The sequence below is a fragment of the Corvus moneduloides genome, chromosome 1 (genome assembly GCF_009650955.1).
Source record: "Corvus moneduloides isolate bCorMon1 chromosome 1, bCorMon1.pri, whole genome shotgun sequence".
Lineage (NCBI taxonomy): Eukaryota > Metazoa > Chordata > Aves > Passeriformes > Corvidae > Corvus > Corvus moneduloides.
The window spans coordinates 122330140-122348052 of NC_045476.1; the positions used below are offsets into that span (position 1 = coordinate 122330140).

At 37.5% G+C, this 17913-nt stretch overlaps 1 long non-coding RNA gene across 1 annotated transcript; it reads right to left on the bottom strand.

Annotated features, from left to right (window-relative positions):
* Nucleotides 1–250: 250 nt before the first annotated feature.
* LOC116451577 lies at nucleotides 251–11363 on the bottom strand. The gene is made up of 3 exons (XR_004243235.1): nucleotides 11274–11363; nucleotides 5667–5921; nucleotides 251–3149 (listed from the first exon to the last, which is right to left on the bottom strand). It is a non-coding gene; the product is annotated as an uncharacterized LOC116451577 (long non-coding RNA).
* Nucleotides 11364–17913: the final 6550 nt, after the last annotated feature.

Below are 17913 nucleotides of genomic sequence, written 5' to 3' on the forward strand. Positions count from 1 at the left end.
TACTCCAATACCCAAATGTCGACATGCTGCTGCTGGATCTGGAAGCTGAAAACTGTTTTTCAATATGGTCAGTAAAAAGTGAAAAGATGGTTAATTTTTAATTTAGAAAGACAAGCCACAACTCAAGGTGAATTTTTTTTTTTTTTTTAATTTACCACAGAAGTGTACAAGACTGAAGAGGAGGAAAATAAAATTATATAAATGTGACTGAAAAAGGCGAATTATTTTAAAATATTTTAGCATGTTCCAGAGAAGGAAAGTGCTTTTAATTAAAATCTGTACTTGCTGAGTTGAAAATAAAACTATGAGAAAACAAAACTCCAATACACAGCACATGGGAAATAGAGGCAAGAAATTCAAACTGATAACAATGAAATGCAAATAAAGTTGACGGTTACAAAGAGAAATACATGAAAATTATGCCCAGGAAGGTCAAGAATAAGGTATTTTTTAATATTTTAAAAACACTAGAGTCCAATTGTAGTACAGTTTCAATAGAGTTGGCACCACCACAACTACATTTGAAGAAGGAGCTTTATGTAGGGTAGTTGGAGTAGCTCTTTGTCCTGGTTCCAGCCAGGACAGGGTTAACTTACAAATAAGGCTGATGTGGTTTAGGAATGGTACTCCCCAATTTAGTGCTTCCCCTGAGACTCTCCAAACCATGTGTCCCCCACTTGCACCCCACTCCCCCTCTCTCTCCCTGAAGTGAGCTGGAGAGGGGAATTGGAGGCACAAAGATCAGGGGTTGAGATAAGAACAATTTACTGGAAACAATGAGATAAGAAAACAAACAGTAACAGCACCAATACTAATGAAGAGGGTACAAGAAAGAGGCAAATGATTCTCACAGAAACCCCCACAATACCTGACCTCTCCCTCCACCACACTACACCACCCAGAAGGGAGCCCTTCCCCATCCAGGAAAGTAACATAAACTGGTATAGAATAACCTTTGTGTCCCAGCCATGTCCCCTCCTTGCTGCTGCAAACATTAATCCTGTCCTGGCAAGAATCAGAACAGTTTTCAATGTGCTTGAGAAAACAGGTGAAGGCACAACTATACATTTGTGTACCCTTGAGAACTTTTCTTGCAATGATTCTGACTACAAGAGCTTTCCCCATAGCATGGTTTTAGGGATTTTAATATTGGTAGGAATAGATTGACTTGATATGTCAGAGGAATCAGGATCTATTTTATCCCTAGAGACCTTTTTAAAAGATAACTGAGTGTTTCTGAAAACACAAGGCTGCAATAGTGCAATAGAATTGCAATGAAAATTCCCAGTGCTATTAAAATTCCACTTAACCAGAACTTCCATCATCCCATTCATTTCTGAAGTAGACCCATTATCTTCTGCAGCTTAACCAGATGCTGTCCTGTCATGAAATGGCTATGAGGCTTCTATTTCTTCTCTGGCCTTCAAATAAAATTCCTGTATTTACTGTCTCTTTCCTTAGTCCTAGGAACAATTTTAGGTTATAGCATGTGCTTTTATGAGAGAATCCTTCCTGCAGTTCATGCTGTTTTCCATCTAAAATTGGACAAACATGACTTTTTTTCTCTCTTAATTACAATTACTTATAAAATCTTATTACTATTGCATGTTGATGGTACCATATCTTTCTAAGACATCTGCTATGAAATTTGGACAGGTTTCACATGAGCATGTTTTACAAGGCTCAGTGAAAGCTGAATTCATGATAGTGCTGATGCATCATTCAACACCCATCCCACACTTGGAAAGCTCAAAGAACAGTCACAGACCATGTCTCTTGCCTGTGCCAAAAAACTGCACACTTTTAAAATGGAATTTAAATCCACCATTGGCAGGCGGAAGGATGATCAAAAGTCATTATTCCATTTTTGATGGATAGTATTCCATTTTTGATGTGAACATTCACATTGCATAAGAGTGTTCATTTATAACTTAGTCTCATTCATAGTGTCATCCTCCCAAGTCCCATCATTAAGACATATTTGATGTCTTGTGAGTTTCTCCAAAAGGAAAAAGAAAACAAAATGTTAGCAAAGGATTTGGGGGTGGGGGGGGGGAAGGGGAGGGGTATTATTATTAAAACATAAAACTTGTTCAGCAAGGACTGAGTAGGCTTAGTTTCATTTCAAGCCTTTCTCGAGTGCTTCTCAGCAGAACTAACTTTCCAGTCATAGCTTCAGATCATCTGAAACCTCCCTGGAGAGGAACACTACATACCACAGCAAATGTGCACTTTTTGCTTCCTCTCAGTACCTTCTGACACCCAAAAAGGTACAAGATCCTCAGTCTACAGGTGTCGACTGTCCAGATGTGTCCAACTGCCTCAGTGAAGGATTGTGACAAATGCCTGCCAGGTCTAAGTCTTGTTCCCTGTGCTTCTCCCAAAGAGAGCACATTAGAGGTAACAAATGTAGACTTCAAGGTCAGGTGGCACAGGCTTTGAGCAACCTGATCTAGTTGAAGATGTCCTCACTCATTGCAGAGGGGTTGGACTAGACTACATCTAAAGGTCCTTTTCAACCCAAGCCGTTCTATGGTTCTATGAGTCTATAAATCTTCCCAAAAGGCTTTGTGTTTTATTACTTGCTATGGAGTGGGGGATGGAATTTTTCTGTAGCCAGAAACCCTTTCTACACATTCTTTTGCAAGACTTTGCTGCTTGTTGCAAACATGCTGCTGCTGAAACAAAAACGCATCAAAACAAACAAAAAAAAAATTGTGTTTACCTTCAGTCTTCCTATTAAAGCTTCTTTTTGCTTGCATAGTTGTTTTCTTAGGCAGATCTTACCCGAGGTCACAGCTCTTTCAGGCTCAGCTGTCTTGTTCCACAAGAAGCTGAACTGCATTTTCACACAGAGAGACTGTGGCAGGGGCAGCCTGGTGTCAGTGACTGCCCTCCCTGCAGCTCTGCCCACATCTTCCCTGTACCAAACACATCAGTTGTCTGGGCTGGCTGGTGCAGACAATCAGTCAAATTTCTCTTTAGAAGATGGTGCTTCCTGTGAAGCAGACAGCTAAAATGTCTGAAACTGTACATAAACGGTTAGCTTTTCACTGCTGCATGAAATGTCTTTGATGAAGAAGTTATTGATTTTATTTTCTCTCTGAAGAATAAAATGAGGACCAAAGGAGATTCTCATAGGCACAAACCTGAATTTAAAGGCAACAAGTGTTAGGTTTCACACAGTTTTGTACAACCAACCTTTTTAACAGTATTGTTAAGAGGAATTAATAAAATTAAGTACTCAGTTGAATTGCTGAAATGCATCAGTGATACTATAAGCTAGAAGTTTAAATAAAAGGTTAATAATAAAAGAATTTGCATTTGAATTGCTTCTTACCGTTCAGTGGAGGAATTGTATTAACTTATGGATTTTGCATAGTTTTTTGTGAATGTCCTTCTAAATATTTTTAAACTTTCACGCATGAATTTCTAATTCTGGCTAAGGAATTACTTTATGAAAGAATTTTATTATTTTTTCCCGTGCAAAAGTAGTGGCAATTTGCTAGATGCAAGAAATTTAGCCTTAGAGACTAAGAGGGAGGAAAAAAGAAGAAACCAGCCCATCTGCTTTCATCCATCTGGTGAAGTACTATTATATCTGTGAATAAGTGTAGTGCTGTCACCATGAGCATGAGGAGGGAATCGGCCTCAAAAAATGGCCTCAAGGAATGGCAAGTCAGCTTTTCAGATCTACACAAAAGATAATAAAGGAAACTGAACGTAAATGCATTTGTATATTATACATATATATTGTAATCGAATGAAGATGTAATTTCTAAATGAAATTATGCTTCAATGTAACTGAAATTTTTTATAAAATTATCTTTATGTAGGCATGAAAATGCAATAGAAGAGTACTGTGACAATTACCTTTGTGTGACTATTGCTTTGTTTAATGATCCTTGTCCATTAGCATTTTCCAAGCCAATGCCACAGCATTTTATTATTTGAGTTAGGCATGGATCGAATGCACTTAAACACATGCAGTGTTTCAGGACTGAATCTTGCCTCTTTCTTGCAAAGGCTTTGTAAACTAACCCCCTCTAGAGGGAGCAAATTACGGATGCACATCAAGTTAGTTGACAAAGGCAATATACATATAGAAATTTTGTCTGTATGTGGGGTAGTTATAAAACCATGTACATTGAGTCTTTGAACACACCCAAAGAAAGGTAGATGAGCCTGAAAAGCCAAGGTGAGGGTCCCTAGCCAGTGCATGAAACCAGAAGCACCAAATCTACATTTCACAACAGAAAACAGTAATTTTCACAGAGTAAGCAAATGTCCTGTGTGCTCTCATTAACTGTCACAAATAGTAGTGAAGAAGAAAGCTTAACAAAATTCAAAATAGGATAAGAGATGCTGAAAAAATATGAGAGTTACAATGGTAAGAAATGGAGAGAAAAATACCTAAGATGTCTGAGGGGTCCATGCTTCTGTGCAAAACAGTGTCTTACCATCTGCCACAAGGCATGGTCTCACTGGGTCTGAATTAATGTTACCGAAGTAGTGTTGCACTATCCTACTGTTCCTATGAAAATGTTGAAAATGCCCCAGCAGTCCTCTTCTCACAGAGCAGTTTTAATTCTGAGCCTTACAAGGGATATTTCATTACTCATCTGCTTCACTCAGATGCCACCTTTAGGCAAGCTGGCTGGTATTTTACAGAGAGCATTTAGGCACAATACTACATGTGTACCCTGCCAAAGACAAAGTCAATGCCACCACTTAAATACACATTTATAGACCTGAGACATTACAGCATTCCTTTAATTTTAAAATTAAGGGTCATTATATGAGGAAGTTAGAAGTGTATCTTAACGAACCCTTCTTTAGCACCTACTAAAGCCAAAGAAAAAGTCAGAAGTTCTGACTTATCTTCAGATAAGTCTGATGCTTTGGATGTTGCTTAAGCCAACCCTTAAGCTGTGCATAGCACTGCCTAGCACATTTTTAAAGGTTTGTTACCATATGATGCACAGTATTGGAAATAATACAAATGCATAAATGCAACTTTTTAAGCCTGATTTAAACCTGCATATCTCAAATCACCTCTTAAGTTTTTACTAACACTGGTCTGAATGCAAAAAAAAAGGTCTCTTGACCCCAAGCAACAAAATTTAAGGAAAAGAGAAGGAAACAGGTATTGCAGGAATTGAATTATTTAGTTTGAATATTTTTTCCCTAGAAAGACCATAAAAATCAGATATAAGATGTGTCATGTTTTGTGGCTTTTCCCTTTTTTAGTTGTGGTATCCCTGAAAACCATGTGTCACGGCATCCCATTTTTCTGTGTTAGTCACTGATAGATCAGCCTCAAAACAGTTTTAAAAGCACTCCCACAAACACCAGAGACCTAATAATCTTCAAAAGCTTTAAAAAGTTTTATGTTACACCTCTTTTTGGTGATCATCAATTCCAGAAAAGAAATATTTTTCACTTTGCTTTTTCAAAGTTTTGTTTTGCTCATTCCAGTTTAGTCACTTGTGAAAAAAAAAAAAAAGAAATCAAACAATTCTGTTGAATTCTGTAGGATTTAATGCTTTCTAACAACATTTTGTCAGTGATTTGGCTGTTTCTATAATAGGCTCTGTTTTCTTTTTTTTCTTTGTTTGAAATATCAGTCCCCACATGACGACTAAGCCCTTGGCCAGCTGTCCTACCTTTCATCATGTTAGGCAGTGTGTCTTGGATAGCGCTCTTATTCCAAGCTCACTCCACAGATGCAAGTCAAAAGATTTGTTTTACAGATTCCTGTTTTCCATCTGCATCACTGACACTCCTCGGAGCCCTTCTCTTTTTCTGCTCCAACTATTTTCTTGTTTTTCCATTTGAACAACTCTTGGTCATCTTCTTATTCGATTAAAATATATTGTTTTGTGTCATACTGATCTGCAGTGCAATTTGCAGCTGAAGAGCTAATAAAATGAAGCACCAAATTAAATACCTGAGAAAAAATTACTAAAAAATTATTTATGGTTTACATAAATTCTCACCTGTAAAGAAAAAGGAAACTAGCAAAGCAAGTAAACAAGTTACAGATTACTGCAGTAATGGAGTACTTTAAATTTCTTAATGTCCATTTGAATTATATACCTCACTGTATAGAGCCTAGGTATTTAAACTTTCACATTTTAGTGATTACTTATCAATATTGTATTAAAGGTTTTCACAAAAAAACAATGAGAAATTTTAATAGATGCTTCAGGCTCTCTTCTATTTGGAAAAGTGTTCCGATGGGGTAATTTTCCTTCTGGTGACTTTTTAAAATAGGAGTGAATTTGTAAATACTCAGAAGAGATTTATAGCCTATGTAGCTTTCAGGCTCCAGATTAGAACAGGCCGCAAGGTCTTGTGATCAATTAAAAAGACTTTTAGTGGCTCCATTTTGGCACTGCACAAATTGAATCCACTAAATCCATGCCTTTACACTGAAAAACCCAACTGGGATATGTTTCAATGTCTGCGGATATTTTGGTGGATAACATCAAGCTTGGCTAACCTCTGTTTATTTATTGGACATTCAAGATATCACAGCAATTAGCTTGTTAAAAGTTCATGGATCAATTCAGTATATGTGTAATCAACACAAAATTACATACACAGACAAAAAAAAGGAAAATTTTAAAAGGTCATTTGGATGGAGAACAACAACTCTTTCTGCCAGATTTTTGTAATCTAGTCTTGGCAGATTTTTTCTCTATCATTTGAAAACAAAAACTGATTTTAAAAATTTCCAAGAATTTCTCAAGCACAATGAAGTAAATGACAAATAAGGATGTTGTGTTTAAATGTGATCCAGTCCTATCCAGTTGACCAGAGTCTGAAGAATCTTTCTGTGGTGTGAAATGAATTACTCTGAAGACTACCTGAATTTACCAGCAACAGGCTAAAAAGACTAAGCAAAGTCATTGATGTGAATTGAAAGTACAGACAGTATTTTAGAAACTCTGATTCTAACCTCCCCATTAGGCTAGAAATTATGGTTCATTTCTTTCTAGTTTTCAGAAGTTTAATGCTTCCTGGTGAGGTATTTGATGCTTTGTTTACAGGAGTTCTCTGTTCTCAAGAAATCCTGCTGTTTTGTTCTAGTATTTTCATAAAAACCAAGAGCATATAATGCATAATACAATTAATTTAATTTTCACTAATGACTGCCTTCCATATTAACCAGTACCCAGCCCTTTTATTTTATGCAGTCCTGCTGTGCTCGGAAATATGTTATATATGTGTGTAAGAAATAGACCAACAAAACAGAGAATTGAATTTCCATAAACATCTGGCATAATTAGGATTTCAAATTAAACATATGCTATATTACCATGGCACTCATTTGATGGATATATGAGTAATTAAAAAAAATCAAATTTCTAAACAGACTTATTGTGGAAGTCTATCATTGAAATAATGACAGCAGTGAAAGATGTTTTCTCTTGTTCAGAATGCAGTATTTGAGAGCAAGAGAGGCTTGGGATCTAAATCTGTGTCTAAATAAAAGGCTTTTGTCTTCTTTTGAATAAACTTAACTCTTGATGTTACTTTTCTTCTTGTAGAAGAAAACCAAGAGTTGGAACATCACTTTTTTTCATTAAACTGGAATTCTGCTTTTCTGAAAAGGCTATTTGAAAGTGGTTTTGGAAATTGTTTTCCAAATTGAAAAATCTTTTCAAAATTTAATTTCAAATCATCAAGTTGAAAAGACAGTAGATTCTATCAAATATACCTAAACTAAACTAAAATTTATCCAAAATCAATGGTTTTCTTTTCCCTCCTTCCTCCTCCCAAATTGTGTTTAAACTTCTTTTCATCCTGAATCAAAACACTTCATAAAATCATGGTAATGAATGGTTTGGGTTGGAAGGGACTTAACTGATCATCGAGTTCCAACTCCCCCCATTATGGGCAGTGATCCCACTAGACCAGGTTGCTCAAAGCCCCATCCAAACGGGCCTTCAACACTTTCAGGGCTGGGGCATCCACAGCTTCTCTGAGCAACATGTGGCAGTGTTTCACCACACTCCCAGTAAAGAATTTCTTCCCAACATCTAATCTAAATCTCTTCTCTTTGCAGTTAAAACCATTCCCTCCTTGTGCTATTTCTGTACTTTCTATATGACTGCTGCTCTACAGTTTTCATTCTTTTCATCCTATGACAGTGGCAAGTAGAAAAAAACATCTATTCAATTTAAATTACATACTCTTCTACTTTGAGTAAAGAGGAATGCTTGACAAGAGGATTGTTTTATGTATTTCCTCCCACACACACTGAGATTTCAGGACAATCACATCAATCAGCTTTTTAACTTACCTCACCTCCAGCCCACTGCCTAATAGAATAGTGCATAACGAAAGGCACTGCTCATTGTTACTGATCTATCACAGTCTGCACCCAGGGGTTTGAACAAATCTTACCCTGATCCTTCACCTACTTTGACCTCAGTGTGAGTGTCACTTTTCACTTTGGTCTGCAGGAGTCTGAAGTCATCAAATCCTCTTCCCCAACTAAGGCTCTTAACCTTGTCTAGAAAACAGCAGGAAAGTATTCCCACTTCTGAATATTTCAGTTTCAGACCTGATACACTAACAGGAAGACTCCATTTCTTCCTTCAGTACTAATATTCGTTTACTTTTAAGAGAGACAGATGAAATTTTTACTAGTTGATTCTAATTCTTATTCTGCACATATATATGAAGATATCCTTCAGCAACTCAGAAATGATGACAATCTTCTCTGTCCTATCCCTGAGCAAATATCCTTGTAGTGACACAAGAAAAGGGAACACGTGCTTCTACCTTGCTTCCCTAGTTGATGGCTCAGCAGCTTGATTTCATCCACCTTCACCAGTGGCAAATCTAATTGAGCAGGCATTTAAATGGTGCAGTGAGATGTGGGATCACAAATCATTCAGGCAACCTGTAGTTTACCCAGTGCAGCAGGGAGGTCAGCTGGGTGCTCAGCCACACGTTTCTCAGGGCCCTTAGAAAATGTCAGAAGATTGTCCCTGAGTACCTCATCAGCAAATCAGCTGGAGTGGCAACCTGCACTGTGGCAATTAACAGGTCATTGTAATTACTTAAGAATTCAGTTTATCCACTATTTTAAATTTCCTTTTAAAGGGCAGAAAAGAAAAACTTTACAGCTGATTATGTTGCCATCTACCTAACTGTATTCCAGAAATCAGCTCAAATGCACTGAAAGTGAGAGGGAGTTCTGCCTCTAAAGTTCACCTTATACCTCTCTGGTATATGTAACAGTATTCAGCAGTAACATTGCTGAACAAGTAACTAGCATATTTAAACAAGTTGGAGATCCACTAAGGGGTCTTTTCTCCCCCAGAAGGGTTCTGTCTAGAATAGCCTGCCTCAAACTGTAACATATTTGTTGGAACACTAATCCAAAAAATGTCTCTTTACCTTCTCTGCTTGATTTACTGTTACATCTCCCAGATTCCCAGCACAAACCTAAACAAAGTGATTATATGATATGTTGTGTGGGATATGCCCAGCCACTGCCCTGGAGGGATGTCTGCTGAGATAAAAGATTCCACAATCGCCCAGCAGGACTCCCTGGAAAGGTGACTACTTTTGAGTCATGGTGAGGAAAAGTAGACCCACAGTCCTTTGGGAGACCCTATGCAGATCATTCTGTAACCCATTGGTCTGTCCCAGACCCTCTGTAACCCATTGGTCCCCTTGCTGATCCCCTGTATCCCTATAAAAGAAGACCAATTCGCCTCTGTAGGGAGAGAGCTCGTCCCTGGCCTTCCCTTCGCCGGAGGGGACCCACAATAAAGCTACCTTCGTGCGGAACCAGCCATACAGGTCCTCTCGTCTCTCTCTCTGGTCTGGCTTGGCCTGGAGGCTGCCCTGCAGAGCTGAGCTGGAATCACGAGCTGATAATCACTAAAGAGCTGACAGCTTCTGCAAGGGCTCCTCTGCCAGCCCGGACCTCAGGAAGGCGATTCCTTTCGGGACCATCTCCCTGGACCGGTCATCTCTTCCTGGGTCACAGCCTCGGACCCCACTGCCAGCTGTAATAATGTTGTTTCTCTAACAACACATCACTACTCTTTCTTCAGCTGAGGGACTTTGAAAAAAGAAATTGAACATTCTTTGTAACCTCTGGGTTTAGGGACCCACCCATTGCACTGAGAATCCTGCCCTGGCTGACCTGGCTTTGAACTGGGGGCTGGGCTGTCTCCAGAGCTCCCTCCCAGCTCAGCCATTTGGGGCTTGCAAAATAGAGAAGACCTAGATTCAGGCCTCTGGTTTGAAGATTATCTCCATGTTTTGCAATAGGAAGATGTGGTTTTAACTTCCACATCAAGATGACCTGCCATGCCACGGTATCAGAAATCATAAAGGAGGTTTGTTCATAAATAGACCTCCAGAACACCAAACAACTTATTGGGGTCACTGTTAAAGTGAATCAAAATTTTTCTTCTGTTTTGTAGCAGTCACACCTGTCTTGCCTTCATAGAGTTAGAGTGCAAATAGATGCCTTTCATCCAACCATTTGTGTTTGGCTCTCTGAATGACTTCCTGTTATCTAGCCTACAATCAATGTATACATGAATTTTATTTCAGACACATCCACGTTTTCGAGGTGCAGACTGATTAATTTAAGATTAATTTGCAACACCAAGCAGATGGGAAATTAAATGTGGGTTACACCAGGATCTATATACATCACTCATTTTCCACCGAAGTGTGTCTCAGTGTGAATGGAGGATTTTCTCCTGTGTATCCCATAAAGAGGACACAGTAAGCATTAGCTTGTGCTCTTGGGTTACCTGTCCTGTGGGGGCACAGAGAGAGAGAGAGAGAGGGGGAACAAAGAGAATTTTCTAACCCTTATTCTGAAGATGACAGCTGAAAATAAAGGCAGTATTTCAGTCTGTTATACCCTTAAAACTTACTCTTCTAACACAAGGGCTAACATCATGAAACTAATGAAATACAAGTCAGCTATTTCCTTACTATGTCCATGAGCCTTGGCATTTTGTGACACATATTTTTCTTCTTTATTGCCATTTTCTTTCTATTTCCTCCTTTACTCCTTGCTGCTATATTTCCAAATGTCATGTTTTTTGTTTGCATACATGTGTACACATAGTGGGAAGGGAAAAACTTTCCAAAGGTTTTAGAACTCTTCCATTTTCCTTGATAGCTACCATAACTAACATGGAAATCTTGAGATCAGCAATTCAATTTCCCACATCCCTCATGTTTTCTTCTACATTGTCTCCAAGAAAAGAGCTTTGGGAAACCTTCCTTCTCTGTTGGTCAATTCCTTCATACAATAAAGGTTTCTTCAGAGTTAGTGACCTTCCTTCTCCACCTCCTGGTCATCCAAGAAATCTCCTGTGGTCCTACAAAGAAAGAATTACTGACATATTTTATTCATTTTATTCAGTCTTATTATTTATCAATGACCTAAGAAAGGACTCTGTTTTAGTCTAATAAACCTATTTTTTTTCTAGGACTGGTCTCTTAAAATTCTCTATTTTTATATTCACAGAAAAAAATATCTTTAAAAATAAAAAAGGCAGTACTGCAATCTTCTTGAGGTCTGGCAATTTCTTACACTTAACAGCATATTTTCTTAAGACAAAGCAAAGTTTACAACTTTTAGCTAAGTTAATTACATACTTAAGATATGTACCTCTAAACATGACGTGACATCTAAATTATTCTAACTTTATTATTTAACCTGGTTTAAAATTTGGTTCATCCCTATGTCAAATTTCATTCCTAATGGATTTTGTTTACCAGTATCATGGGAAGTGTATATTGTCTCAAATGATCAATATGGGCAATGTTTCCAAATACTCCAACACCTTCCCTTTAATGAGATATAATTCACCTCCTCTTTATTTAGACTCTCAATATTTATGCATAGTCTTCTTTCTTATTGAGTCATTTATATTCATGGTGGTGCAGTTTCTTCTTTCTAGGATGTACCACCCTGATGCATTTATTGATTTCCCCTAGATGCTTTGATTAGCAAATCACTTATTTCCTTATTCAGCCTTTCTTAATTTTCTGTCTCCCCCTGATAAGTGTTTAATTACAGCTAATACTTCCATTTCCTTGCTATCCATTAAATTGTCATCTTCATTTCCTCTTTTTTGTTCCATGTTCATTTGCTCCCCTAATTTAAATTTTTGACCACCTCTAAGCTATGATATCTATTTTAGTCTTCAATATTCCCACCTCCCCCCTCCAGACAAAACTTCATCCTACTGAATACCTGTTGTGCTTTTTTAGGAACCTGCTAACTTTTTTTACCATGGTAGCTACTAATATGGTTAAGGGGAATAAAATTATTCTTCCCCTAATTCTCAGTGTGCATGACCAGTTCAGCATAAAAACCTTTTCCTGGGACATAACAATTAGGGCTAGGATCTATTAATGTAAACCAGGCCTGATTTCACTACCTAGCTTTCAGTACCTCTTCTAGGTGTCTCCAGTCTAAAAGAGCAGGAAGCTTACTATAAACATACTGTAAACCCTTGAATTTCTGGTGGCTTCTCCCATCATCAGGGAGTCACTGTTGAGTCTCTGCACATGAAGGTATTCCCACCACAGAGAAGCTGTATTACAAATACAAGATACTTTAGCTCCTCTAAACAAGAACATGTCCCTTTTCTCTCTTAAGACCCTTAGAAGTTGTACTGAGTAGTTATCTACATGCTTTAGTGTTTGCAAAGAACATAGGATAAGCAAATATTAGGAATTCATTTTCACATCCGGAATTAGACAATAAAGTTGCAAAGGTTTAACGAATAGGTTCACAGAAATAAAACAATCTGCAAGTTTTCATCAGTATCAGTGTTAGATCTCCCCCTTCTTGTCATCTAACCACAAGCTCAGCTCTGTGTCTGCTCTTACATAAACCTTAGGACTGACATGCTAAAACAGCACTGCAATCTGAGGACCCAGGTAAATTCTAAACCTACATCTCTCACTGCATTTTTTTTCATATTTTTCCCTTTTCCCAGCATCAAGATTTCTGAGAACATAAATCAGCCAGGACTTTGAACTTGACTTTTCCTTGGGAAAACATCCTCACATACCCAAAAATTAAGAAAACATTATTGTCTAAGTGAAGCCATCTATAACCAGATATAAGCAGTTCATCAATCTTCTGAGAGCAAAATGTTTTTTCCCTCCTGGCAGACAGAGACTGAGCTCTCAGGACAAAAGCACGTGGTTATCCACCAATCTATTTATAAATTGTAAATCTGTTACATGCATATATACATACATAAATATATACATATATTTATTTATTTATTTGTTTATGAGATTATATGGATTTTTTTTAATTGAGCAATGGACAATAGTAATAAAATGCATTTTTGGACTGATGACTTCCTGACCCTGGTTTGAAGCCTTCTATGGCAGACACCTCACATTTTCCTACAAAACAGTATCTAATCTGTTTCACTTCATTGTCTATGGCCAGAGGAGCAATACTTTCATTATGCTTTCATTGGACAATCAGTTGCTGCAGAAGGAGTGTTTCTCTGATCCCTTCCTTGCTAGCTAAGTCACAGAATATTCGAGATGGCAGGGACCCACAAGGATCATCAAGTCCTACTCTTAAGTGATTGGCCCATATAGGGATGAAACCCATGACCCTGGTGTTATTTCTGTGCTCTAACCAGCTGAGCTAATCTCATGGTGTATCTATTCATACCTGCCTGTTCCTGCCCATTCCCAGGGCCCAAAACCTCTAACACATACTTAGAAATCTGCCTTTTTTTCCAGTACCAAACACAAGTCATTCATAAACAGTTAGAGAAGAAAATATTTCTCAGCCTTTTCTTAGAGAATCAACCACTGTAAATGTTGGTGGTGCCAAGAAAATCTGCCAACCAGTGATGAGTGAAATGATTTATATGTAACATAACTGGTAGCTATAGCCCATGACAACAGGAGAATTTTCTGCTACTCCAGATGCCATCTCAGATGGGAATTTCATTTATTATCTATCTTCTTTATTTTTAAACTTTCCAATTGCAGTAAGAAAACCAAAAGCAGTTACAAGCAATTAACATTTACTTTACTTGATTCTGAAAGTTTGATCACACTTGCCAATTTAATCTGCATATAAACTGATGGCCTGGCAAAACTGGCCTTTGCAAAAAAACATATGGTAGAGTTAATCACTGTGAAATCCTCAAGGCTTTGCAAATCATTGGAAAGGCATCCAAGCAAGCTGCTCAGCAACATTAAATCTTTGCAGCTATATGTTAGGTACCAAAGCCATGTTCCAATATTTTATATCACCTTAAACTAAAAATCATCTGTCATTGATTTTGAAAAAAAAAATTATTTTGTATTATTCTGTATTTTTATTACTGTCAAGTTCTTTTATTTGTTATGCATAGGAAATCAGAGCTTTTAAGTGGAACAGTTTCTCCATACTTATTCACAAATAAGTACTTCGTTTTATATATAAAATGCTTACTATGAAATCAGTGATTACTGAATTTCTCAAGGTATTTCTCTGGTGATTAATTTTTCTCTTGGTAATTATGGTAAAGCCAAAGTTTGTACATAAGGCCTCTCACACTGTATATGAACAGAGACATGTCTATGTAGATACTGGACTGAACTGGTTCTTCTGAATCTCATAAAAACCTAGGACAAACTTTTGCCAGGTCTATACCAATAATAGTGTCATGTGAAACTTCCTTCTAAGATGCATTTGCTTAGGGTAGTAGCAGATTTCTTATCCCAGCTTCTTGTTCTTTATATCACCATCTAAGAGAGGTTGGATGCTTCCAATTTAAGCATTAATCATAAAAGCAGAAGGTATGGGTACTACCAGTCTATTTTTCAAGGTGGGGTGAATTGTATTTTGCAGTTTCTTAAGGATTGAACAACACATGATTGAACAACTCAGTTTTCAGGCCTACAAATTCAGCTTTTTCAGAATCCTTCTCAAGCTTCACTGCATCACCTCACAGAGATGATTTGAAATTCATGCACAGTCTACATTTTCTCACCTTCTCACAAATCAGACAACTAGAGTTTGAAAATGCAGCTACAGAATTAACTCTTCCTAAGGAGTTCTCTGCTGGCAACTGGAACTGGTAATAAATAAGGGGAAAAAAATAGTCTGGGCAGGTTTTGGCCATTTTAGTAAACAGCATCCAAAAACCAAAAATGTATGTTGGCTAGTAACCAGGTAATTTGCTCTCCTAGTGACAGGATTAGAGGCAATGAACACAAATTGAAACTCAGGAGGTTCCTTCTGAACAACAACAAACACTATTTGACTGTGAGGATGACCAAGGAGAGTCACAGGTTGATCAGGGAGGTTTTGGAGATTCCATCCCTGGAGAGAATCAAAAGCTGACTGGACACAGTCCTGATTCTAGGTCACCCTGTTTCAGTCAGAGATTGGACCAGAAGCTTTCTAGAGGTCCCTTCCAATCTCAACCATTCTGTGATTGTGGGAACCATTAAAGAATTAAATACAGTTTTGTCTAGCCTGTGGCCATTCTCCCATTTCTCAATTCTGCAGGAAACATTTCAGTCTAGATTTCTCATGAAAGTCCTGAACTCTCCTTGGTTTTATTTTCTAAAGGCAACTGGAAAATTTGTACCTGTCACACCACCAGAATTATATTTTCAAAGTTACATGTATTTCCCTACACCTGCAAGTCAAAATACAAAATCTTCAAGCAGAAAGGAATCTACTGCCAAAACCTACAGCCTGGATAACAAAATTTTTAAAGAAAATAATTATTCATATATTCTGAAAAGACACTATTCAGCTCCCTATGTCAGAAAAAGTTCCTAGAACACATTTCTTTGTCCAGTTCAGTGTTATAACTGAAAGTTGCTTCCATTAGTCAGTGAACTTTCATGCAGTTCGATAGACCTTACCATTAAGCATTTTTTCTAGCATTCAGCCTAGATTGCCCTTTGCTTCATTTCTTTCCATCAGTGTTAATTACAAGTGTTTATAGCCACCAACAGTTTTTCTTCCTTCCTGGTGCACACAGTCATTTAATAGCTGTGTAATGATTTGGGCTCATTTGCATAATGCTCAGTAACTCTTTGCTCTATCAGAAATCCCACTGACTTCAACAGGCTGTAATTATTGAACCAAATCTTCCATTATGACATTCACTCCTAATACCAAAAAGCTCAGGAACTGCATTTAAATCATGGGAATTAACTCAGAGTGGCTCACTTTGGGATCAAGTCTGCAGGAGTTTTATCTTGTAGTTGAGTGAAGGTCTCCCGAGCAGGGAAGATGAGGAGAAGGTGGACACATTGCAGAAGAGAGAGCTGAAGTGCCACATTTATCAACTTTTAAGTAAACAGCATGATGTTTGGAAGTCCCTGATAAATTGCAGCTGCATACAGCGGTTTTCTATCTTGGAGTCCTGAAGTAGATTTAAGTTTTGTGTCTGATGCTGCTACTGATAATCTATTTCCCTGGACTGGAAATAATTACTGCTATCCAACAGCTAGGTTTTTTTACTTTAACACTCACAATAGCTGGGAAAAACATTTTAAGCACTGTAATTAACGTAGTTTAATTGACAGCCCAAATGCTAAAATCTAAACAATTGAAGATTCAACATCAGTTTAATCAGGCCTCAGACCTGCATTGTGCATGTCTGTAATTATATTCTGAATTTAATGGATAGTTATTATAGCAGATGCTACTTAAAACTTATGAAATCTTTACTTTTGAGTTGATATGCCTAATTGAAGTTAAAAACTATTGCACAGAGTGTTATAAAAGACAACAATAACCATTTTATTTGTTGAAATATTGACATTAAGAACAATAAAGGAAATCCATCAAGTACACAAAATGTTTAATCACTTAAAAAGAAAAAAAAGACAACAATAATTTTTTAAAAAGGCTCTCTTTATACCCTATAGATAGAATTTTGAAAAACTATACTAGAGTTTTCCATGCACAGAGAAAAATGCAGAAATTTAATGACAAATTTAAAAGGCATCACTAAAAAGCAACTCAATAAATTATTTTCTGTCTGTTTCCTGAGAAAAGCCTCACAGGGTAATAACTCTCATCTATCTGGGAGGCAGAGAGCCTGTAGGCTGAAATTACCTACAAGATGATATGAACTATTGTGTTTTTTACTCCAGAAAAATGGCACTTCCATCTAAAAAGACGGTATTGAGAAATTCATAAAATATAAACATCATCATTAGTAATCTTAATGAGTGCTGAGCTTTTTTTCTGAGCTGTAGCCAAAGTCAAATTGAATTTCCAGACAAACCATTTCTACCAAGTCAGTATTGAATGAAAAACCATGCTGCCAGGACGGCAGAGCAATATGGAGGTAATTAGCCTTCACAAAGAGGGGTCCTAATAATGCTTACTCATTGTTCTAGGAAGTGAACAATTAGATGTGTATGACCTGATATGAGTACACACGACACAGCTTTCCACATGAAAGACACTCCTCTGATGAAGAAATCCCATCCATCTTGTAGAAGACTTCAAGCAGTGAAAAGCCTGGATATCTTTGTCCTGTCCTTGACACCAACTATTGTTTCCTTGTTTATAAAGGAAACAATATTTATATTTTATTTGTAAAGGCCAATACCTCTTGTACAAGAGGAGGGAAAATGCCACTCTTCCCTTTCTCCCTCTACACACCTCTCAGACCCTGTTACCTACTCTTTATTCAAATAAGCTGTAACAACCAGGGTCCTCAGTAGAGGTATTTATCTGCACTACACTGTGCAAGGAAGGCGTATTTTTGTAAGCTACAAAATCATGCTTACAGATACCTTACCAATAACCTTGCAAGTTTGTCAGACCTGTCAACTTGTACCATCACCATAAGAAAGTGGAAGAAAAGAGTAGACTTTAAGGAAGGAAGCTTAAGAACTCTTTACTTG